Below are 25,014 nucleotides of genomic sequence, written 5' to 3' on the forward strand. Positions count from 1 at the left end.
AAATTTTTATTGTTCTTCCAATGGCTATGTTGATCCTAGAGTGACCTCCAAGGAAACTCAGTCTTCAATTTGATGGTTGTTCAAAACGAAGTGATCACTGACATCCAGCTGAAGTGTCAGAATACCTAAGTAGTTATATTTTTAGGCTGAATTATAGAGGTTAAAAAAATGAGAAATATATGATAGCTAGAATACAGCTAGTTGCAAAGAAAAAGAAATCTACTCATACAGATACTGGTTTAGGAGATTTCTATAACAGGATGTTTTTGTCTACTATAGCCAAGTAACCCCTTTAAACCTTTCACCTGGTTGTTTATGACTCATACTCATAAGGCCCCGAAGACCAGCTCCTCTCAGCCAAAGAAGAGGAGCCAATTATCAGTGGAATAGACAAGTTTTTCTCAGTGTGAACTTGCATCGCATATGTGCCCTTCACTGTCGTAACAACATGAGCACACCTGAGAGAGGGAGAGGGGAACAGGCAACTATTTGTGGTAGTTGGTGCACCCTAACTACAATGCAAAACACGTGTTGTTTTGCACGCTCTCTTGGTCAAATATTTGATACCCTTAATGAACACTCAGAAGAATCTCTCAACTCCCAAAGGGACTATAACGTCTGAATTCTCTTTGGTTAATCATATTGAAGAAGTTCAATAATTATTTGTTAGTTAACAAAATAGTCTTGACTGATTGAACAAAGTGTTTTCATTGAGTTAAGTAAAAAACATTTTTCTACTATCTTTACTCCCTACCTTAATATTACTAATAAGCATAAGATGACACTTGATAATGCTTTCAAATCTCCTACAGAACCTGATTGAGGCAAAAGAAGTAAACAAACAGGGGCTTCCCTGGTGGCGCAGTGGTTGAGAATCTGCCTGCCAATGCAGGGGACACGGGTTCGAGCCCTGGTCTGGGAAGATCCCACATGCCGCGGAGCAACTAGGCCTGTGAGCCACAATTACTGAGGCTGCGCGTCTGGAGCCTGTGCTCTGCAACAAGAGAGGCCGCGATAGTGAGAGGCCCGCGCACCGCGATGAAGAGTGGCCCCCGCTTGCCGCAACTAGAGAAAGCCCTCACACAGAAACGAAGACCCAACACAGCCATAAACAAATAAATAAATAAATAAATAATAAAAAAGTAAACAAACAAAAGCAAAACTAAACACAAACATACACAAAGCATTCAAACAGCTCAGCTATTTTATTAAAATTCATGATTTTCAGTTTGTTTTCTCTCTCTTCTTTTCTCAGAAGAGATGCTGATGTTAGTTTGAAAGATATTACTTACTCATCAAAATTGTGGCCCAATATAATACCTCTATTAAGCTGAATCTTAAAGCTCTCCTAGACACTTTGGATCTAGCTTCTTTTTAGAAGTCTCTATAGTGATTTGAGGCTTATTTGTTCAATGTGAGAGAGGAAACAGTAACATAAATTAATAAATAGACACACAAAATATTAGTATATGATTTCAAAAGATTACACTGAAAATAATCTTGGCCCTACACAGATTTAGCGGCACCTATGCGATTAGGGAGGAACATGGTGAATGACTAAAAGGTCTGAGAACGTAGATTTTGGAGTCAGAAAGTTTTCTGTTTTATCACTACTGATTTTCTGCCGTCATCTTGGGAAGAAGCTTAATTTTCTTAAGCCTCAGTTTCCTAATTTGTAAAATGGGGATATTACTTAATTCCTGAGGATTTTCTGAAAATTTAATTAGATATTGTTTATTAAACTGCTCAGGAGGGGCCTGGTATACAAAAAGGCTCAGGAAATTGGTGCTATTATTTAAATTAGTTTAAAATTCTATGAATTCTCCACCTTCATTTTGGGAAGGCAGTGTATATTTCATATTACATAAGTTGAATATAAACACACATACATACTAGCTTTATATATTACAATTATAATGTATATAAACCTATATATGAAGTTTGTATAAAAATGAGTGTGTATATAGCCCTAGACAGTTCTGTATATGTGTGTACTTTGGAAAAGTAGATATTTGCATCAAGTTCATTAAAATTGAAATTTATTTTAGGGCTAATAATTAGCATTTGATTTTCTCTCTAAAATGTCACACAACTTTGGATAATTTTCTACAATTACTTATAATGTGATAAAATGTTATTTACTGATACTATTATGCCTCAATTTACATTACATATATTAAAATTGAAATTTATTTTAGGGCTAAGAATTAACACTTTATTTTCTCTCTAAAATGTCACACCACTTTGGATAATTTTCTACAATTACTTATAATGTGATAAAATGTTATTTACCGATATTATTATGCCTCAATTTACATTACATATATTATTTTGTATATATAAAAATACATTTTAAAATAAGAATATAATAGACTAATAAAATAAGATTATTTAACTTGTATAAATAGGTTGAAACTTACAGCATAGTACGACAAGGGTTATATTGATAACAGAATATGATTTATCATGAGGTGCTCTGTTTAAAAAAGCAAAACCAAACAAAAAATAATTTAGGAGAAAGTGATGAAGCAGTTGTTAGATTTCTAATCAGCAATTTTTTTTTAATCAGCCTCTGCTTCTGAGGCTTCTACTTGTTAATGCTTATAGTTCCAACTGTGTTAGCTTAGTGGACATTCACAGTACTAGAATCTGCGCATCACTGTGGGAAGGCAGTGGAAGTTACATTTTCCTAGTCTTCACCTATTTCAGTCAATCAATCAACATTTATTAAATATTCATTTACAAATATACCAACTATATGCCAAGTACTGCTCTAGCCAACCATGAAAAGATAGAAAAGGTCCTTACTCTTGTTAAATGTACATTCTAGTCAAAGGAGATGGGCACTATAGAAGTAAGGAAATAAACTAGGTGAAAATCCAATAGTGATGTAACCATTATATTGAATGAATGAATGAATTCTGTTGCTCTAGTCATAATGTGGGTGATCTATATTCCTCTAGGTGGCCACTTAAATGTTCTCTCTCAGTTACTAAGAATCTAGAAGCTCAACTCCCCTTAGGATCACTTTTCCCGTATGCATAGCCTTCTCTGGTAGGATTTAAAAGGGCTCTTTGCTGGGGCTTTCCCTTGTGCCCATCACCTGGTCAAGAGGTAGCACTCGTGTGTCCTTTGTCATGGTAAATTCTGGGAGTCTAGGCTGTTTTCAACTCAGCGTCTTCTTCCTGCTTGTCTGTTAGAGCAGCCAGTCTTCTTCCTTTAGACATTTCTGGGTGTGAGTCTGTATCCCACAGTTTAAGGAGACATAGGTCAAGATCACTGAGTAGTCTTACCAAAGTCTCTGCAGCAGGCAAAAAATAGGGGATATACCCCCCCTTTCCTCTTTACTGTAGAGATTTTTGGGGAGCAGCACACCAGCAATTCTCTCTGATAAAATAATTTTTAATCTCCAATATCTCTTTTGCCTCCTCCAAACAATTTTATAGACTGTAAGTTGGTGGTTAACCAAGAGTTGCGAGACCAAGTTGTCAACTCCCTTGAAAAGTCCTGTGTAGGTAGCCTAGCACCTCACTTCAGAATACTGAAGTATTTTTCACTTCTCCTTTTTGAACTCATTTAAAACTTAGGTAAAGAGTCCCAGTTTAAGGTCTGGTAACTATAATTAGTGCACTGCACTAATTACAGTTAATAAAGTTAACTTTACTATTATTTTAGTTAAATTTTAAAATTTTATTTATTATTATTTTAGTTAAAATAAAGTTATGTGATAGAACCAGTGGACAGCTCCTTCAGAGTGGATGGTTCAGGAAGGCTTCTGACAGAAAAGGATGAGCCATGAAAATATCAGGGAAGAGATAGCATTTTGAACAGAGAAAAGAGCTGGTGAGGAAGATCCTAAGGCAGGAAAAAATGGCTTGAGAATGATCACAGAACAGACCGCTGGCGAGCACGGGTGGAGCGTGTGGGTGAGGGGGAGAGATGAAGTCAGAGAAGAGGTCAGGGGCCAGGACTTCCGCGCTCCGTAAACCAGAGAAAGAAGGTTTTTGAGTTGATGGATTGTTAGGGGGAGAAAAAGAGGAATCAAAGCTAACTCCTCAATATCACCAAGTGAGTCCAGCTAGTCATAGAAACAAAGGAAAAGTAGAAAAGCAAGGTCCTGCCCTTTTATGAGAAGGAGTCATGTAGCTTGACATCAGGCCAAGACTTTTCAGTTCATGCTAGTAAACTTTTGCACAACATATGGCTACTGGATTATCAGGTTCAAATGTTCACTTTCTTTTTTTTTTTAAACTTCCCTCTTTTTTTTTTTAAATAGGAGATGGAGCAATCTGCTCTCTTTTTATTTTAATTAATTAGTTTATTTATTTATTTTTGGCTGCGTTGGGTCCTCGTTGCTGCATGCGGGCTTTCTCTAGTTGCGGCGAGCGGGGGCTACTCTTCGTTGCGGTGCACGGGCTTCTCATTGTGCTGGCTTCTCTTGTTGCGGAGCACGGGCTCTAGGCGCGCAGGCTTCAGCAGTTGTGGCTCAGGGGCTCTAGTTGTGGCACACGGGCTTAGTTGCTCCGCGGCATGTGGGATCCTCCCGGACCAGGGCTCGAACCTGTGTCCCCTGCCTTGGCAGGCAGATTCCTAACCACTGCGCCACCAGGGAAGTCCCAAATGTTCACTTTTTGAAAATTAAACATTTTATTCAGTCATTTAAAGGGTTTAAATTCATGCCATTTCCTGGGCTCCTTCCTTTGCCACCATAACAGCTGTTCTGGTTAAGGGTCTGCCTTATTATCTGCTTGAATTTCAGCCTTCATTCAGAATGTAAGGGGTTACAGAGTCCTCTGTGCTTTAAAATGACCTAAAATTGTGTAACAGGCAACAAATGACTCAAAGAGGAAAATAAGGAATTTCACTCTAGACTCTCAAGAGTTGGGAGCTCAGATGCGGGCTGTGAGCATTCTCGGAGGAGCTATGCTTTCTCCAAAGCTGCACATCATGACAGAAAATGTCACTAAGAGGATTATGAATGTCTATCTATATTCAGTAATGTGAGCTGAAGGCAAGGTTATGGAGGAAAGCCATGGAGATAAAGGAATTGAGTTAAATTTGCACTAAGAAATGAAAGTGTGATGAGTAAAGAAGTCATAAGATTTCATGAGTTCAAGAGAGAATCTTTTTTTTCTCCTAGTTTGCCAGAAAGTGGCCAAAGGAAGAATCTGGGAAGTTCATGGGACCTGGAGAAGAGATGGAAAGCAGAAATATTAGATGCTGAAACACTGTTCTGGGGCATGGTGGTTAACAGCACGGGCTCTAGAGTTAAATCGCCTGGGTTAAGCCTATTTTCTCTCTAAGAAGTTGCGTGACCAGCAAGTCATTCATCTCTCTGTGCCTCAATTTCTTAACCTATGAATGGGAATGATAATGCTCCAGATTTCCCAGCACTGCAAGCATTCAATGAGTGCGTGTGTATGGAGCATTTAGAACATCGCCCGCACTGCGTGAACAGGATTAAACATAGGTAATTAGGGACTCTTGGGATCATACCGAGGTGGTTTCCCCAAGTAAACTTGCAAAAATGAGACTGGTGGACAGGATCCAGTTCCGTTTTCTTTGACAGGTGGTATCAGTATAGGCAATCTACACAGGTGACCTGTGTAGATGATCTATATAGAACTAGCATTTCTGAGATGGAATGCAATCAGAAACGAGGCTCACACATGGTAATGGATGATAAAATGAAAGGCTCAAATAGGATTATGTTAACCTAGGAGCACAGGGACAGACAGAAAAGAGAAGGAACTACAAAGCGAGACGGTCTTAGATAGCCTGGTGAAAGCAAGCAGGAGAGGAGCCACAGGCTGAAAGAAAGAAGAGTCAAATGGGCAGGTTCAGGGTAAGGAGAAGAGAAAGGGTATGAAATCATTCAAAATGCAGATACTAAGGCAGTGACTATACCAAATAAGTAAATAGATAAGTGGGTAGATAGCTAGATCAAAGATCTAATTCTTTTAAGAGCTGCTGATAAGTGAAATGAATCAGTTTTGGCTACAGATGTAAATATGGGAGGAAAAGAGAAATGATGTGTTGAAACTGACAGATTGCTCACTTCAGAAAGATGAACTGTGTTATAGTGTCACCCACTAAGAGAGAAACCAGACCCTGGGGAAGTCAGTTCTATCTGTTCTCAAAGAATTCATTGAGATTTGAAGGGTTAATGTGGGAAAGGGTGTTATTAGTGACAGGAGGCTTTAGTACTCTTCCTAATACCCGAGGCACAGACCAAACATGCTGCTCCAAGCATAAGGCTAAGATGGTAAATTTGAAAGAAATAGCTAAGTTGTGTCTGCCACATCTTTGTGGGCTCAGTTTAAACTGATTCAAGTGAAAAATCCTGGCTGATCAGCTTTCACAGCTGCTTTGCTATGGGGAGCAGCTGCTAGTTAGTGCCACGTGAAATACTCACATGGGATACCAACAGGCAGAGTGTGATTCAGGGCAGGGTACAGACTCGGGGGGCAGAAACTGGTAAGCACAGTGGGAAATGCTATTTCATGTTTCTGAACGGATACCTTTCTTAATTTATTTTAATTTTATTATTATTTTTAAAATTGAGGTAGAAGTGATATACATTAGTATCAGGGGTACAACATGATGATTCGATATTTACAGATATTAAAATAAGTCTAGTTACCACTGTCACTCTATATAGTTACAGAATCTTTTTTCTTGTGATGAGAACTTTTAAGATCTACTCTCTTAGCACCTTTCAAATAGGCACTACAGTATTATTACCTATAGTCACCATGCTGCACATTACATCATCAGGACATTGATTTTATACCTGGAAGTTTGTGCCTTTCGACTCCCTTCACCCATTTTGACCACCTTTACCCACCCCCTACCTCTGGCAGCCACCTATCTGTTCTCACCTATCTATGAGCTTGGTTTTGTTTGTTGTTCGTTTGTTTTTCAGATTCCACATATAAGAGAGATCATACAGTATTTGTCTTTCTCTCTATGGCTGATTTCACTTGGCATAATACCCTCAAGGTTGAATGGGTACCTTTTGTAAAAGTCAAGAGTAGAGAAACTTATTTCACTTAGCATAATACCCTCAAGGTTGAATGGGTACCTTTTTTAAAAGTCAAGAGTAGAGAAGCACAGATGATGGAATTTTTCTGTTAAGCACTTTGTCAACAAGTAACAAGACATATCAGGCTTGCCTGACTCTCTGCTTGCTTCCACTGGGGCATGAGTTTTCAGGATTATTTAAGTTCTAGTATGTAGTCAGGTATAGGTAAAGCAATGCCATGAATACAACTACATTTAGCAAAATAGGATTCGCAATGCAACCAAGGACAAGAGAGAACTATAGGAAGGAGCCAGAGGAAGGTTGGCCACTGCTGAAATTATCACTGTGAGGCTCTCCGTTGTTATCAAGATGGCTGATAATTTTGAGATCTCTGGATTTCTCTCCCAGGCACTTGAAGCCAGAACTGGGTTTAGGAGTGGAGAGGAATTTAAAAGAAAAGGGGGAACTGGGTGATAGTGAAACTGGAACTAACTACTGTGCGTCTAGGGAGGCGGAATGTTCAATAAGGACAGGAAGAGAGATAAGGGAAGATCAAAACATCATGTCTAAGCTGCAGGTGGAGAGAAAAATCTAGGATCAGAAGTGATGGATCTGTCATTGGGAGGAAGAGCACAGGCAGCAGAATGGGAGAGCTGGTGAGGGATGGCCTGATGGATTAGGGAGCCTAGAAATGTCTTCAGGGCCAAGGGAAGGTGGAGGGAGTGTTCTGGAACAGCTGTAGCTAAACCCATGGCTGAAGAAAGTTCATTATGGGTATATCATGGTTTGGGATTTGTCTTGAGAAAAGTCAGACCGGAAAGACAGTCAGGAAAGAGCCATCAAGAATTCCTAAGACAGCAAGATCAAGAGGCAAAGATAAGGTGAAAAATCAAGAAGCCATCTCATTTAAAAAAAAATTATATCCTTGGATTTAAATTTATGCTTACTGAACTACAAAGAATTTAAAAAGTTAGCAAAGCCTTCAAAACTTCTAGTGGGTATAATCTAGATTTTCTTTACCTCCCCACAAACAATTATAGAAGGGGTAATTTAAAATACACATTTAGAGCAGACTTGGATATTAATGCATTATAGGAAACAATTTGGCGAGCAGGAAACAGACTTTCTCTTTAATGGAGCATCTTTAGCCTTATGAAACATTCTAATTTCTTTTTTAAAAGACTCTGGAGGAAATACAGGCTACTTTGCAAAATGAGTCAAGATAATCTGAGTCTGAAAAGTAGGAGGAAAGGGGTAGACGTGGAGCATGTACCCTAGAGGACCATAACCCCAGGCTTGTCCAGGTTTCCAATTTCAGTTCAAACAGGTCCTGGGCAGCCTGAGGCCAGATCTGCCTGCCAGGGGAAGGAAAGAAAAGTGAAATGGAACATAGGAAAGTTAAAATTACATTATAAATGGATCAAAACATCCTCCTGTTTTGCTTAGAATGCAATATCAAGTCCTGATGCAATATCAAGGACTCTGTCTCCTAAGCATTAAGAACCATTTCTGAGCAATCCCACCCCATCAGGCACAGCACAAAACCTGACACTGAATCCAGTCCCTACCCTCTGATTTTGTGATCTACATAATAAATCCCTGAGTCCTCAAATCAAAATCTGTAACATGATTCATGAACACTAAATTTTAAGACACTGGCAAATATTACTTTCTACAGTATCAGAAATCTGTAGAACATTTTTAAGACCCCTGTGAAATGTATTATCTTGGTAATCTGGAAAAACAAGATGCTCCGACAATTAGAACCACATACTGTTTACTCAAAATATCATCCTGACCCAGGTTAAGAAGACTTTCCATAAAAATTCAGTGTCAAACTGGCAAAAAAAAGCAAAGGATAACCAAAGCTCAGTTGTATTTTAAAGACACTGAATTATTGACTTCCTGAAGGGATTTTTCATAGAGAAGACTTACAGATGACTGGAGGATTCTTGTTCACGTTAATTAAATGGGTGCATAGATGTTTTCTTCAAGCAAGCACAACACCCAAACTCATTTAACAACAGGGGAGCATGTTATTTTCTCTAAAAGTTCCAGAATGTAAGCTTAGTTACTAGCGAGAGGAGATTGCATAAAGGATTGTTAAAGATGCACAGAACATTTTGGGAAGACTGCTCAAAATGAACACTATGAATCAGAACTGTTACATTTCAGATGCTTTTTCTCACTATCATTCACTATATTGTTCCTTTACACCAACTTTTGTTGATAATTATATCAACTTTCACTGAGTTTTGTTGATACTAGTATTTCATAATGTCTACCGGTTTATTTTTATCTTTTTTCCCAACACTCCCATGTACACAATGTGGGTATCTTCCATTCTGGAAAGAATTACCTAAAGCAGTGCTTCTCAAACTATCTACACTGAAGGACCAGCTTTTTTGATGTTTTGTTTTCGTTCTCAATCTACTGTGAATCCTATCACACAGCAATGGAAATGAATTACTGGCAAAATGAAATTAATACAACAAAAGTGTAGAGACATAAGTCACATTTTTATTATTAAATTACTTAGTTATATTGTTCTGTCAAGTTGCTTCAGAGGTTTTTAAATGCTGACTCCAAATGTTTCCATTTATCTCATTATACACCAGTAACAGTTCTTGGATTGGCAGTGGTCCATGGTTCACAACTTGAGTAGCACTGACCTGGAGGGTTCAGATTAACCAAAACTATCATGATCACCCATAGTCCGGAGAGACACTGAATTATAGGGATCCTACTCTATATAGTATACAGAAATAAACAATGGCTTTTATTTATCGAGCATGTTTTTACTTTCCAAAGTGTTTACATGTTCACACTCCCATTTATCTTCAGGACAGACTATGTGGCAGGTAGGTGAAAGTTCATTACTTTATCAGCAAGAGACCAACATATCTTCATCATGGAAATGCACATACTTAGGTGCACATGCTTCAGCCTACTGTTTTCTAGTACTATACTGTAAAAATCTGGATAGAACACACCCTATGCAAACCACATAGGTCCCTGCGTTACTTATCTTTTCATTCAATTCAAAAAACATTTACTGAGCGCTCAAATGTGCCATGCACTGTGCTTGGCCTCATATGTGAGTAATCTGAGAGGCGAATAAGATATTTCTTACACTCCAAGACGGCAGATGATACAGTCAGTTTAGTGCAAGGCATAATGTGACAGAGGTAATGTAAGTACTAAACCAAGTGCCATAAGAGTTGAGAGGAAGGAGAGGTTAGTTTTGCCTGGAGAAAGTAGCATTGGGGTTTGGTCTTGATGTAGTTGTGGAAATTGCTGAAATGGATTTTTGATGAGGAGGTAGCATAACATGAACAAAGTGATAGAATTATGAAAAGACAAGGAGAATCTAGAAGCCTGTTCATCCTAGCTCAGACTTTGGTTATGTGAGGATGGCCTCTGGGGAATAAAGCTGGGAAAGAAGGTATATGCTAAGTCATGGAAAAGTGAGTCTGGATCCCTTTTCCTTCCCACCGGTATGAGGGCACTGTTATTTTATTTTTAAAATTTTATTTATTTATTTATTTATTTTTGGCTGTGTTGGGTCTTCGTTTCTGTGTGAGGGCTTTCTCCAGTTGCGGCGAGTGGGGGCCACTCTTCATCGCGGTGCGCGGGCCTCTCACTGTCACGGCCTCTCTTGTTGCGGAGCACAGGCTCCAGACGCGCAGGCTCAGTAGTTGTGGCTCACAGGCTTAGTTGCTCTGCAGCATGTGGGATCCTCCCAGACCAGGGCTCGAACCCGTGTCCCCTTCATTGGCAGGCAGATTCTCAACCACTGCGCCACCAGGGAAGCCCCCTTATGTAATCTTGTATGACCATAGTCCTCATCCCATTCCATAAACGAGGGACTATCATTAATATCATCTCCCTTAGAATCTATACAGGGAAAATATAATTAACATTCAGATCTCTTTCTTTTTCTCTAACTTGATTGGAGACACACAGATATTTATTAGATGGTGGTTGGCACTGAAATAGTCATGTGGTATAAGGGCTGGGGGGCCAGTGGCAAGAAGAGGAAGCTGTTTCAGAGTGAAGAAGCAAAGAGGAAAAACAATGATGACAGAAAACACAAGGTGCTTGAGACAGACAGAAAGAACAACCCCTGAGCATGACCTTCAGATCCACTTTTAGCTCCAGATCTACTTGGACTCTTTTTCTTAGATACATGTGCAGTGGTCCTTTATAGCCTTACAGTACATCTCTTTTTATCTAATTTAGCTCAGTGAGTTTTTTATTATGAAGATGCACCACACTTCCTACTTGATTGTAAAGGAACAGAAAAATAATTGCATCAATCACCTTTAAAAAATGTCCAAGTCACACATAGTATAAAAGAGACCGGGTATTAACTGTGTCAAGCATACTCTAGGCTGATCTTTCTCTCCCTTGTCTTAATGAAGCAGAGGCTGGGCAAATATAGGTTTTTGTTTGTTTATTTTTTGGCCGCGCCGTGCAGCATGCAGGATCTCAGTTCCCTGGACCAGGGATCGAACCCGCGCCTCCTGCAGTGGAAGCGCGGAGTCTTAACCACCGGACCACCAGGGGAGTCCCACAAATATAGTTTTAAGTTGCAAATTTTAGAAGTTATATTTTCTAATAAGAGGAAACTGACGAAGGAAGAGGAAATACTCTGGAAATAACGGCGTCGGCATGGCGGAGGCACGTACTGCTTTGAGGTTCCCCACAATTCCCTCATTTTATGAAACAGAATGGTGAAGAAAACCTAATTAAAAATGCAATAGTTATATTAATTCAGACATGAATTTAGAACTAAAGTAAAAGGGATTATTTTCTTCTCAAATGAAGTAAAAATGTAAACCTGACAGGTATATGATAAAATCACAGAATCTCAACCCTGCAAATGGTCGTAGGCTTTTCAGGCTGAAGTACGGGAGATACTCTGGGTACTCGGCACAGAGATTCTTCCCATCAGCCACACTATAACATCATCTGTATTGTCACCTTTGGCCATGAAGGACAGCAATAAATACAGTACTCTCAGGAAAGCACAGTCAGGGTTCATGGACATACCATCAAGAGAAGAGGTAGGGCTTCCCTGGTGGCGCAGTGGTTGAGAATCTGCCTGCCAATGCAGGGGACACGGGTTCGAGCCCTGGTCTGGGAAGATCCCACATGCCGCGGAGCGGCTGGGCCCGTGAGCCACAACTACTGAGCCTGCACGTCTGGAGCCTGTGCTCCGCAACAAGAGAGGCCGCGATAGTGAGAGGCCCGCGCACCGCGATGAAGAGTGGCCCCCGCTCGCCGCAACTGGAGAGGGCCCTCGCACAGAAACGAAGACCCAACACAGCCATAAATAAATAGATAGATAGATAGATAGATAGATAGAAGAGGTAAAGTCACTAGCATGGGACAGAACAGGCTCTAGGTTTCATAACACTGCATTTTATGATAAAAAGGGCTGGTAGCTAATAAAATTCAGTGATTATGACATTATTTCCCCAACCATACTTAAGGTAATACCAAGGTTACCCAAAGCAAATATTTTAATGAATTCTTAAAGACCAGACGGCATTTTTAGATTTCCCAGCTGTAAGAGTTCTAAAATATAACTGTTAACATTCAACTCGACAGAACAGTAAAGCAAAAACGTTTATTGCTGGTGACATTCCAGGGAACACTTAAAATTGCTTTATGGCCTTTGGTAATGAGAGTGGACAGCAGGGTAACAATACATAATAAGGTGAGTTTAGTTTTATGTCCTGAGAACAATCTGCTTTACCCTTACCATTCAATTCTTTAAACTGTTTCCGATTTAAATAATTGCAAAAAATAGCTGGCAAGTGACAGTTATAACCACTGCAGCAAATGCACTATGTGGCAGTGTTGAAGTCTACCCCTGAGCACTATTATCTTAGACTTCTAGGGAATTTAGTGTAAGTGAAGGTGTCAAATGAAACAAATGCCTCCTGACTTACACTAGACTTGTAAGAATCTCCTTCAGGCAAGACCCACTCAAGTTTGTGGCCAGTGGCGTTTTGCAAAGGGTAGTACCTATAACACTGGTGATGCCTGAGTTGCTATTAGGAGATATAAGAAAAATCACATTTTGTTTTGATAGTTATATTTTTATGTGGAGATTAGTATATGAAAATAAAGACCACAGCAAATCTATGATTTCATGGCTATTGTTGCCTGAGATGGGTTTGTTTAAAAAGTTCACATAAAGAAAAATATTAAATAAATAAGAGTGTAAGTGGTATGTGGTAGAAAAGGCAAAAAATTTTCATGTTGGTGTGTAAATGACTGTGGTAGGTGGTCTTCAAGATGGTTCCATGGGTCTCAACGCCTGGTATTCATGCCCTTGTATAATCCCCCCAACACACTGAGTAGGGCTGACATGTAACCAGTAAGCTCATATAACCAATAGGCTATTGTGGAAATGAAGGAGTGTAACTTGCAAGGCTAGGGCAAAAGTCATTAAGGCTTCACTTTGACCTTTGATTATTCATTCTGAGGGGAGTCAACTGCCATGCCATGAAAAGCAGCCCTGTGGAGAGTCCCCCGTGCTGAATAACTGAGGCCTCCCGCTAACAGCCAGCAAGGAACTGAGTCCTCTTGCCTACAGCTGCGTGAATGCCCCGACACCTTGACCATCACCTCATAAGGCACCTGGGGCCAGAACCACCTCATATAAGCCATTCTTGAATTGCTGACCCACAGAAACTGTGTGAGACAATACATGCTTATTGCTGTTTTAAGATGCTAAATTTGGGGGCACTTTGTTATGCAGCATTAGATAACTAACAGAAGATAAAGAATACCATGATCAAGCCATCCTTAATAGGGAATCCCATTTACCATTGCTCAGGTATAGCTATGTTTTCTCTTCTCTTGTCTGAAACTTCTGTTACATGGAACTGAACTGAAATCTAACAAAAAGTATACCTCTTGCTTCTGCTTTTTACTGAGCCCACCCATGGTACCCCCTATCTGACAAAGTGTTTATTATCACTTACTCCAGACAATGAAAGGGTTATAGGCTTTTAACAAAAGCAGACTCTGTAGCCAAGAGAAATTTAGTACCTTCCAACGGCAGGCTGGTTTGAGAATATGTGATGTGAAGTTCTGAATTCCATATGTTAGATGACCTACTGTTTCTCTTGTTCCCCTTCTGTTTCTAAAAGGGTCTCAAAGCAGCTGCCATCTCTAAACTCTACCTTCATGTGAGATTTTATAGTTTTCCTGGGCCCCTAATTGAGTCCATGGTAAATTCACAGTTATTGTTATAGTTGTTATCTAATGCTTTTTTTTTTTAATAACAACATCAAAAATACAGTTTAGGTATTCTTCTTTTTAATTAACTTTCTCCTCATGTCAGTAGAAGCAGGTTGCTTTAAAAAGTTCCTTGAAACATTAATCCAGCTTCTTACCTTCACTCAGAGGATTTGTTGGGAAGATTTCCAAGGCGCTGCTATTCCCTCAGATTAGGGCACAAAGGGCTAGTGGAAAGATCATAGAGATGGGAGGGAGAATTCAGTTCATTTTCTATATTTACTCACATATTCTCACTTTTTTATTTCTCAATGATTTTCTCATCACCCACGGAAGTTTCTTATTAGGTCTTGGGTACACATGTTGAAAATTAATTTGGTTTCCACTGTGTTCTGCTATGTCAGCATTTCCACAATTACACCCCACCACTGGCTGTCTCCCAGATGATTGCTAAAATTATATGTCATGGGATTTAACCACAGACCAGATCACAGTGTTTTTTAATCTTCACTAGAATTCCTTCCAAATAACTAAAGAGCTAATCATCTTCTTTTTTTTTTTGGTCTCTAGTTTGGGCCTTTTTAAGTACTTCTCTTCAACACAAGTTCCTTTAGCTTTTCAATTTTCAAGCTGCTTTTGGTTCATCATTTTGGGGAAAAGGAACAGGGCTTGTGTTTCTCCATAACCCCAACAGAAGAGGATCCACGAGCCAGTTTCACTAATAATTTGCAGGATGTTCTGATGCACAGATACATTATTTACCATATAATAAACTTATTGAATACCTACTTTTGTGACTACCTAAATCTCACACTATCACTTCTTGATTCTAGCTCAGGAACCATGTTTTTTAGTACCCACATCACAAATAACCCAGATGAAAGCAAATATTGCTAGTGATGTAAACTAAATTTACCAGGAAGGCTAACTTCTAGTTCTGGTTCTAAATTTCTAGCCATGACATGGGTGAGTCTCATCACTCTTCAGGTGCCAGCCATGACATTTGTAAGACAGGAAGGTTGGAATAAATGACCAAAGGTCACTTCCAGTTCTACAGGCCTAGAGCCTCTGTAACACTGACGGCAGCTCAAGATGCCCACACTTACTGTGGGTACATGTTCCCCCAGCCACTTGGTCTTGGTGTTCATGCTCGCTGGCTATTTTACTGCCAGCAGTTCTGCCTATACCTTTTCTTTGCTCTGTCCCCGCCAACCATATATATATATATATATTTTTTGGGTTTGGTTTCGTTGGATTTGGTTTTGGGTTCCCCATCTTTATTTCTCCCTCTAAAGTCTCAATGAGGGAAAGGGAACATGATAGAGATTTGCTGCCTCTTGATGTGAATTATGCTCTTCTAGATTCTTTAGAAAATAGACCTGAAAAAGGCTTTTCAGGAAACTTGTCACCCAGTTATTCTTTATGTGCATATCAGTTCTTTCTGGAATGTTCTCTTTTCATTATTTGGTTGTTTATTGATTTTAGGTCTCCCCCACCAGGATGTACTCTCCATAAAAATAGCCATCTGTGTGCCCTATTCCCTGCTTCAGCCCCAGCACCTAGGCCATTGTTAGACAAAACAATAATTGTGGTTGTTTGTGTCAACCTACATACTCAATATGCTAAATTAATTAATTGAACCAGAATCCCTTCCAAGGAAATCTGGCTTTTGAGGGAAGTATGCCCCCAAAGACATCAGAACTATTTAGAAATAGCAGTGGTTCAGAAAATATTTAATGTAGTCACATTAAGTAGTCCCCAGTGTGATATGAGGCAGAAAATCAAAAAGAAAGAAAACATTCCTAGACAGAGGAGTGTCTAGTAAACCTTCTCTAAATAGTTCGCAGCTGTGTGGCATGTGGTTTGACTGGATAAACAAACTTAACAAGCACATTTGGGTTGGAGAATCCTGACTATAATTGTACTTTACATCTCTTTCTGTGGTCAGACACAAGGTAAAAATCTTAGGGGTGCTATTCTTAATAACTATGTCATCTTAGGTTATGGAAATCCCACATTAATTTGAGTTCTATAAATACAGAATTTACGAATCTAAAGCTGACTTTGTTTTTTAAGTAGGTGCTGTTTCTGAGAAGAAATATTAAATGAAAGGGAGGGAATATAAATGAAATTTTGAAAACTTAAAATTCAGGGCTTAAGGACTTGTTCTGCTTTGTCATTCGGTTTAAAACAAAGAATGAACTCTTCCAAGTTCAGTGATAAATTATGTCTGTGTATTTGCCTGGTGTTTTGAAACCTCACTGCTTATTTATTAATTAAAAAGTCCCTTGAGACCATTATGCAAGGGGATACAAATGTAAAAGATTAAAAGGATTGATAAAAGCTCAATTATTTGTATTCCTTTTATATAAACCTAAAATTTAAAGATATGACTCACCGAAAAATTATGTCAGAGAATTTTGTTTTTCCATAAAAAGAAAAATAATTATTCTGAAGTGTCTAATTTACAAAACTGCTATGTCAAAGTGAGGATGTTTTGAGGTTCGTTATTCCATAATAAGCACATATAAGTCACAAATTATGACACTGCTATCAATATAGTGGCACTATTAGTGTTTCTATTTCTGTAACTAAAATTTTAGTTCGGAAATTATTACAAGCAGAAGTTTAGGAATATATTTTAATGTTTCTTCTAGTACTTCATAAAAAAAGTATATAGATATTTGATTGAATGGAGTTGGCAGTCAACATGCTTTTTTGATGAATGTGAGAGGAATTTGGAGTTGAATTAATGTGATCTGAAAATCTAAGTAATGTTAATCAAAGTCAGTGACAGAAAGTAACATATTTAATTTCCACATAATACTTTAAATACATAAGATAACCTCAAATTCCTCTGTGACACAAGACATATTTCATTTACCACAAAAACTTAATTTTTTAACTTAGAGATTTTTCATACACTAGTGTATAAAACTGTAAAAGCAACAGAAAAAAAAAAGAAGGAAAAAGTAAGCCATAGTGAAACTATGAGGAGAGAATCACTGTTAATATTTTAGAGTATTTTATTTGTGCTGTTTCTACATTTTTAAAAACATAATTAAGGTTCTATAGAATGCACATACTTTTATATGTTAGCTTTGAGAAGAAAACTTAAAATTTATTTTTTCCTAATTATAAAAGTCATATGTTTGTTGTAGTAAATTTTAAACATAAAAAAAAATTAAAAGAAAAAATAAGAACTACCCAGAATCTCATTCCTTAGAGAACACTAGTTGGACCAAAATACACATTGGGATTTAATAATTGATACAAATGGCAATGCAATCAGTAGGTAAAAGATGAACTATTTAATAAACAATGTTGAATAAACCAAAAGAAATATATGGGATTCATACCTCACCATGTACACCAAGATATATTTCGGTTAAATGAAAGATATAAATGTAAAAAAAAAGTCATAGAATAAAAATGGGAAAATTCCTTTATAATCTTAGGGAAGGAAAGACAAACTATGACTCAAAATCGAGTTATAAAATATGTATATTGCATATATATTAAAATGCATGCATGTTAAAACAAATACCTAAATATCTAAAACTTAGGAAAAGTCAAAAGAAAAATGGCAAACCAGAAAACATTTGCAACTCATATCACAGACAAAAAGCCAATCTCCCTAATATATACAGAGCTGCTAGAAATTAATAGGAAGAGTAACAACTCATTATAAAAATAGACAAAGGGTATGAACACTCAGTCCATGTAAAGGGAAAAAATGGTTCTTAACACACATGAAAAAGTACTCCAATTCACTTATGATAAATTCAAACTACACTGAGGTATCATTTTTTACCTAGAAGACTGATAAAAATCCAAATTTGATAATACACTGCGTTAATGATACTTTGGGGAAATGAGTACTCCCACACATTAAAGACAGAAGTAAAAAACTGTACAAGTACTATGTGGTACAATTTGATAGTGAATATCAAAATCACAAATGCATATACTTTTGGACCCAGTAATACCAAATCTGGAAATTTATCCTACAAATAGAGTTCCATCATTCTTTGAAATAGCAAAATATTGAAAACAATCTCAATGTCCATCAATGGCAGACTGGTTTAATAAGTTATGGTGTATCCATAAAATGGAATACTATGGAGCTATAAAAAAAAAAAGCCATACAAAAGAATGAAAAATATCTCTGTGAAAAGAAATGAATGAAAAATCATAATTAAAAATCTCTCAGGACAAATTTTAAGTAAAGAAAAGCAGACTGTAGAAATTGAAGTTTGTGGTGAAACTTGGGTAGAAAGGTTTGTAAGTGATTTTATATCCTATGCTTTTCATTCTTGAGCTATTAATTTTCAGCAATCTCTAGCTTGGTTGGAATATCTTTTCTAGGATTTTTTTTTTTTACAGGTATGTGGGCAATACATTCTGTAAAACTTTGATTAAGGTTTGCACATCTGTGAATGTAGTTCTGTTGTCCTCATACATGAAAGACAACTTGGCTGTGTATAAATATTTGGGATTACAATTTCCTCCTCAAATCTGTAGATGTTTCATTTTCTCATTTTCTTCTGACATACATTGTAGAGGAGAAATCTGAGGACTGCTTCATTTTTACTACATTGTAGATCTCTTGTTTTTGTAATTTCTGGGCTTTCTTTTTATTTTTATGACTAAAATTTGTGTTACACTTAGTCCAGGTGTGAATCTCTTTTTTCAGTGATTTTGCCTAGAATGTGGTGACCCTTTTGACCAGCACAGTCAGGTCATTTCTTTTTCTTTTTCCTCTAAAGTAAGTTTTTAAGTTACATCTTTAGATGTTCCTTTTCTAACAGTTCATGTTTTCTCCTAAGGAACACATGATTCTATGGTTAAATCTTTATTTGTTTCATGTATATCTCACCTCCTTCCTCACATTTTTTGATCTCCACATCAGGAATTCAATTTTGAGAGTGTCATCAATCTTGCTCTTTACCACATTCTAACGTGGATGTAATTTTGCTATTATACCTTAAGATTTCTTGCAAGGTATGTGTGTACTACTCACTGTAAAATAATAATAATCTAATAATTAGGAATAGCAAGAACAATAGGAAGAGTAAGGTCATAGAATACAAATAGATGCCATTTATAAGAAATTACTTAAGATGAGGTGAGTGAGTAATAAACCCTTTAAATATTATTTCATTTAGAACTCAATATGAACCCCTTGAGAAGATATGAAAGCCACAGTTCTACAGAAGAGGGAACTGGGACAACATAAACTTATTTGTTTAAGATCATATGACTAGCAGATGGAGGAGCTGGGAATTAAAAACAGATCTGATGACTCTAGAGCTGGGCCATTTCTTGCCCTAAGGAGTCTTTTGGGTTCACTTTTAGCAAATCCTTCCTATGTAATCGTCTAGAAATTCTCTGAATCTCTCCTCATGTAAACCTTCCTGAGTGCCTGACACAGTGTTGGCATAATGTGCATCAAACAGATGAGCAAAGAATCATTATGTCATTCAAAGCATATTCTGGCACAGGGTAGGTCAGGCAAGAAACCAATCTAGTAGTCATGTGTAGATACTACCTTGGGCTGTACATAATGACTCTAGGATATTGAAAGACGAATCCAAATGAAAAAAAAAATACTGTTTGTGTGATGCAACAGACAGGAAACACTTAGTGGTGGAGTCATACAGGAGCATATTTACATCTTCCAAGGTCTGGTTAAAGTCCCACCGCCTCAGCAAAGCCTTTCCCGCTAGACCAAATCATCATTTTCTTCTCTGCTTTCAATTATATTTACTTTCTATTAATGTCACTTTTCCACACGCTGTCATAACATAATCTTGTTAAACTTTTTCAAGTGTTTATAAATTGTCTGCTGAATAAGCCAAGCTTCTTGAGGGACAGGCATTCTGTCTTATCTTTCTTTTTATCATCATGCTATTGCTTGGTACCTGGCTTATGCAAAGCCACCCAAAAGAAGTTTAAGTTGGACTGAATTGATATAAGAGTAGTAAGTGATCATAATAGCTTTGTAAGGATGATCACTGTAGGGTTCACAAGCTATACTTTTTCCTTTTGTGAATACGGCTAAAGAACCAAAGTTGGAACTTTCATCAGTCAAGGTCCAGGCAGGAAACAGAAGGCTCTCTCAAAGAGATGATTAGAGAGATTTTAACGAAAAGAAGTGTGGCAGGGTTAAGGACCAACAAAGAATGGTAAAGTACTCCAAGGGCAGCAACCTTGGAAAGCCATTACCACCCCAAAGCCTGAAGGGGCCAAAGCATGGTGGTGATACTGAGTCTGATGAGAGCTAAGTAGTGGGAAATGGACCAACTACAAGTAAAGGAACATATTCGCAACCAAAACACATTCTAGCTCTTTCCCTATGGCTCTCTCTTTGGCTTTCTATTTCCTTCCCCTCCTCCCTTCCCCTTCTCTTCTGCTCTCTGATACCTAACTGGTCCCTCCCATTGGATGAACCCAAGAGAAATTAAAAGGGTGAGGGAGTTAAGATGATGCAGTCGGTAGAAGTCAGCATGCTGGAGGCTAGATCACCATGGAAAAGAGCAGAGAATACACACCTAAAGGACAAATGGAGGACAAACAGCACAGGACTCCTTGTTTTCTGTAGATATTACTATTTATAAAACTTGTTACTGTATATGACTATTTTTACTAAATAATAAAAGGATGGTCACCAGATGCAAAATTATTATCTATCACCAAATAATAATGTATACAATTCATTCACCATCATTTGTTTCATGTGTGTTTTTTTTAAATTTTCCTCAAAATCATCTTATATTGTTCCACTGATTTTATATTCTTATTAGAGTTGCTATATTTTAAATTATTCATCTAACGATAGTGAAAATGGAACTTACTCTTGTTTTAACGTATGATTTTCAATGTTAACCTTTACTTCCTATTGAAGTCTATAATTCTTCACTTGGTATGTTCTTCAGGATTATTTTGACCTTCACTTTTTCAAACTACATATTTACTTTAATTATTTAAAGCATATAAGAAGATACAAGTATTTAAAAAATATTCTTTATGAGAAATGCAGAAGTGTATTAGTACATTCCTTGCTTATGGGCAAACTTATTAACACTGTTTAGTCCTCAGAAACTAGCAAGAAACTACAATGGCCTGAGAGGCTGAAGACACCAACTCCCCTTCTATTGACACAAAAATAAACTCCTAACATACTCTGCAGGACCAAGGGTCCTTGACTCACCTTTTTAGCACCCCATGTTCACCTGCTAAATGAGGCACAAATTTTGACACTCCAGATTCAGTGTAGATTTAACTTGTCCCCCTAAAGTCACATTTCCTATTTTAATGGATATGTTAGAAGAATTCAACCATTTCTACGCTGATATAATGACTGACGATTGGCTACCACAACCCTAAATCTGCCTTTCACATTACCTGAGTAGCTGGTATAATGCTATTTATTGGGATGGAGAAGACTGGGAAGATCTACAGAGAAGAAGAAAATTCAAGGGTTTAGCTCTGACTTGTTTAAACAAAGGGGCCTGTTCAACTTCCTAGGGAGTAACTGGGTTTGGCATTCACAGAAGAGGCCTGGACTGCAGATATGAAAAGGGAAGTTGTCATCATAGAAAGTGCTTAAAGCCATGAGCCTGAATAATATCACCAGGGAGGAAGCAGAGTTAGAGACCTAGTATTTTAACAGCTCTTCATGGATTACATTAGAGAAAGGGAGCTTTCCAGATATTAAAATGTATTTTTTAAACTGTAATGATTAAAGCAATGTGATATTGAATTACAATAGAGATCAATAATAAAAAGTCCAGAGACTCAAGCTTATATGGGAGTTAATACATGACAAATGTAACATTTCCATATGTAGAACAGGCATAGATTATTCAACAGAACATAATCAGCATTGGATTTCTTCTCTATTTTTCTTTGGATATTACTATTTTAAAAAATGTTTTGCTATTTTGATGATTTCAACAAAGAAAAATGAATAGCTTAAAAACCTGGAAAAATGTTAGATCCTGTCATTAATCTATATGGAATTTATTTTGTTGTAACTTACAAACAAATACAAGTAAAAAAATTGTTTTTGTAATTCTGGGGTAAGGAAGGTATACCTAAGCATGGCATATAAGATAGAAACACATTTAAAAGTTTACAAAGAATGAATAATGCAATAAAGCAATTTAAAAAATTACACACTAGAAAAAACGTTTTCAACAAAACTGACAAAGAATTATTTTCTCAATATAGTATATGACGATTTTTTTTATTAGTCACCCATTTTATACACATCAGTGTATACATGTCAATCTGAATCTCCCAATCATGAAGATGTTTTATAAATCACTATTAAACAACTAAATACATCCATCCATAGAAACATAAAGGTTATGTCAAACAACAACAACAAAAAAATCATGAAAAATATGAATGGTAAATAACTTGTAAAACAATGTTTGGGATATTTAATCATAAAAACAAACTAAAATGATAGTGAAATACTATTTTTCATATTATTGGATAGGCAAAGATATTACTCAAAATATACATCAAAAGTCCTAATACTGGCTAGGGCAGATACTGTTTTCCAAAGAGAGCAGTAGCAATATATAATCCATGTCACATTTTTCTTATAAATGCAACATCAACTCTCCTCCATTGAGCAATGGGGACTATGTCCCCTCCCCTTGAACCTCAGTGACTTTTTCTTTTTTTGTAAATTAATTAATTTATTTTTGGCTGCACTGGGTCTTCGTTGCTGTGCAAGGGCTTTCTCTAGTTGTGGCGAGCAGGGGCTACTTTTTATTGCAGTACGCGGGCTTCTCATTGTGGTGACTTCTCTTGCTGCAGAGCACCAGCTCTAGGCGCACGGGCTTCAGTAGTTGCAGCACACAGGCTCAGTAGCTGTGGTTTGTGGGCTAGAGCTCAGGCTCAGTAGTTGTGGCGCACAGGTTTAGTTGCTCCACAGCATGTGGGATCTTCCCGGACCAGGGATCGACTCCACATCCCCTGCATTGTCAGGCGGATTCTTAACCACTGCACCACCAGGGAAGTCCCAACCTCAGTGACCTTTGTAACTGCTTCAACTGACAGAATGTGGCAAAGTGATACTGTGTGACTTCCGAGGCATAAAATGCAATATGGTTTTACCTAGTGCTCTCTCTCTCTTTCTCTAGATGCTTTCTCCTGAAACCCAGCCACCACCATGTGAAGAAGGTAGGCACTCAGCCAGAGCTTAACATCAACCACCAGACACATAGAAATATGAGTGAATGACCAAGCCTTCATATGACTGCAGCCCTTAGACTTCTAGTCTTCCAGCTGAGATCCAGATATCGCAAAGTACAGCCAAGCCAACCCTAGCGTGTCTGAATTTCTCACCAATGGAAACCATAGGTAATAATAAATGATTATTGTTATTCAAGCCACTAACTTTGGGGGGTGAGTTTTTAAATGCAATAATAGGTAAGCAGTACACTGGCTTTCAGCACCGTATGTCAAGTCTGAATACAGGGCTTATCTGTTGACTAATTTATCTTGAGGGAGCACTCAGACAAGTGCACAAGTATTTACATACAGCAAAGTTGATTACAGCTTCCAATTTTGCACTCCTATAAGCAAGATAATGTCAAACAATTTGGAATTGCTTAAATAAATTGTAATATATCCATATAATGGAATGCTATTCAACCATTCAAAATATGTAGTAAATCTGTATTTGACATAGGAGTTCTTCAATTGATATTATTAGGGAAAAAATCAGATTTCAAAATATTGTACATATAGAATCCCATTCTTTGGGGAATTTTTTCTCTTTATTTAGGTATAGAAAGCCTTTAAAGATATGCATCAAAATTATAATGGCAGATATCCTTTATATCAAGTAAAACAAGCTATTTCTATTTTAGAAATTATAAAGAGAAAACCTCAAAGCATTTAAGACATTGTCTCAATTAATGCTCACAGGTGCTGTGGGATAGGCGTTAGTAGTGCTTTTTTTTAAAGAGTCGAGCTGCACATGTCATATTCTGAAAACCTGTAAAATGCTGTCCTTGTCCTTGCACTCCTCCATCTCCTTTCCTATTCCTGATCAAACTGCCAAGCGCTTCTCTTGCTCTTAACGTCTAGCGAGATGGGAAAAATAATTTACTTGAATGAATGTGCACAGATACTACCCTGAAAATAAATGTCATTGTTTTATGTTATTGTTTACACATTGGAAAGATCCTGGATAATATTATTATGCCTATTTTTATAAATGGGGAAAATGTCTCAGAAACTCTAACTGGCTTGTCCGTTATCAGTCAGAAATGATTTGAAAAGAAACTAGATATGCCAACCCCAAATTTATGACCTTTGCACTGTACTAGGAAGCACTGCAAAGTGTTTCACATTTCTACTGTACTAATGCTAGGTATCATGCAAAGAGAACTCCACAGTCATATTGCCCTAGACATTAGAGTCCATGTAAATTAATACTCATTTACTTTAAGCAGACCTATGAAGGTAAAAAATAAAATTACACGTTGAATTTCACAAATAGATTATTATTGAAATGATATAGTAAAAAAAAAGAAGTTAAAAGTTAAAGTGTTAGTTTTAAATCTGTTTTAATTATGTACCAAGAGAATTCATTTATTTCGAGGACTATACCTATACCGTTTATTGAATACATTCTACCTATTTTCCACAGTCTAAAAAATTTACCGGATGGGGATTATTTTAAACCTTAATAATGCAGGACTGGT

General features: G+C 37.4%; 1 long non-coding RNA gene across 1 annotated transcript in view; it reads right to left on the minus strand.

Moving 5' to 3' along the window:
* LOC309631339 overlaps positions 1-12,366 on the minus strand; it is a 424,491-nt gene extending 412,125 nt beyond the window's left edge. The window contains exon 1 of the long non-coding RNA XR_014246207.1: positions 10,641-12,366. This is a non-coding gene — a long non-coding RNA (uncharacterized lncRNA). The remainder of the gene's footprint in view (positions 1-10,640) is intronic.
* Positions 12,367-25,014: the final 12,648 nt, after the last annotated feature.

Source organism: Balaenoptera borealis (assembly GCF_965194805.1).
Source record: "Balaenoptera borealis genome assembly, chromosome: 6".
In the NCBI taxonomy this organism is placed as follows: Eukaryota; Metazoa; Chordata; class Mammalia; order Artiodactyla; family Balaenopteridae; genus Balaenoptera; species Balaenoptera borealis.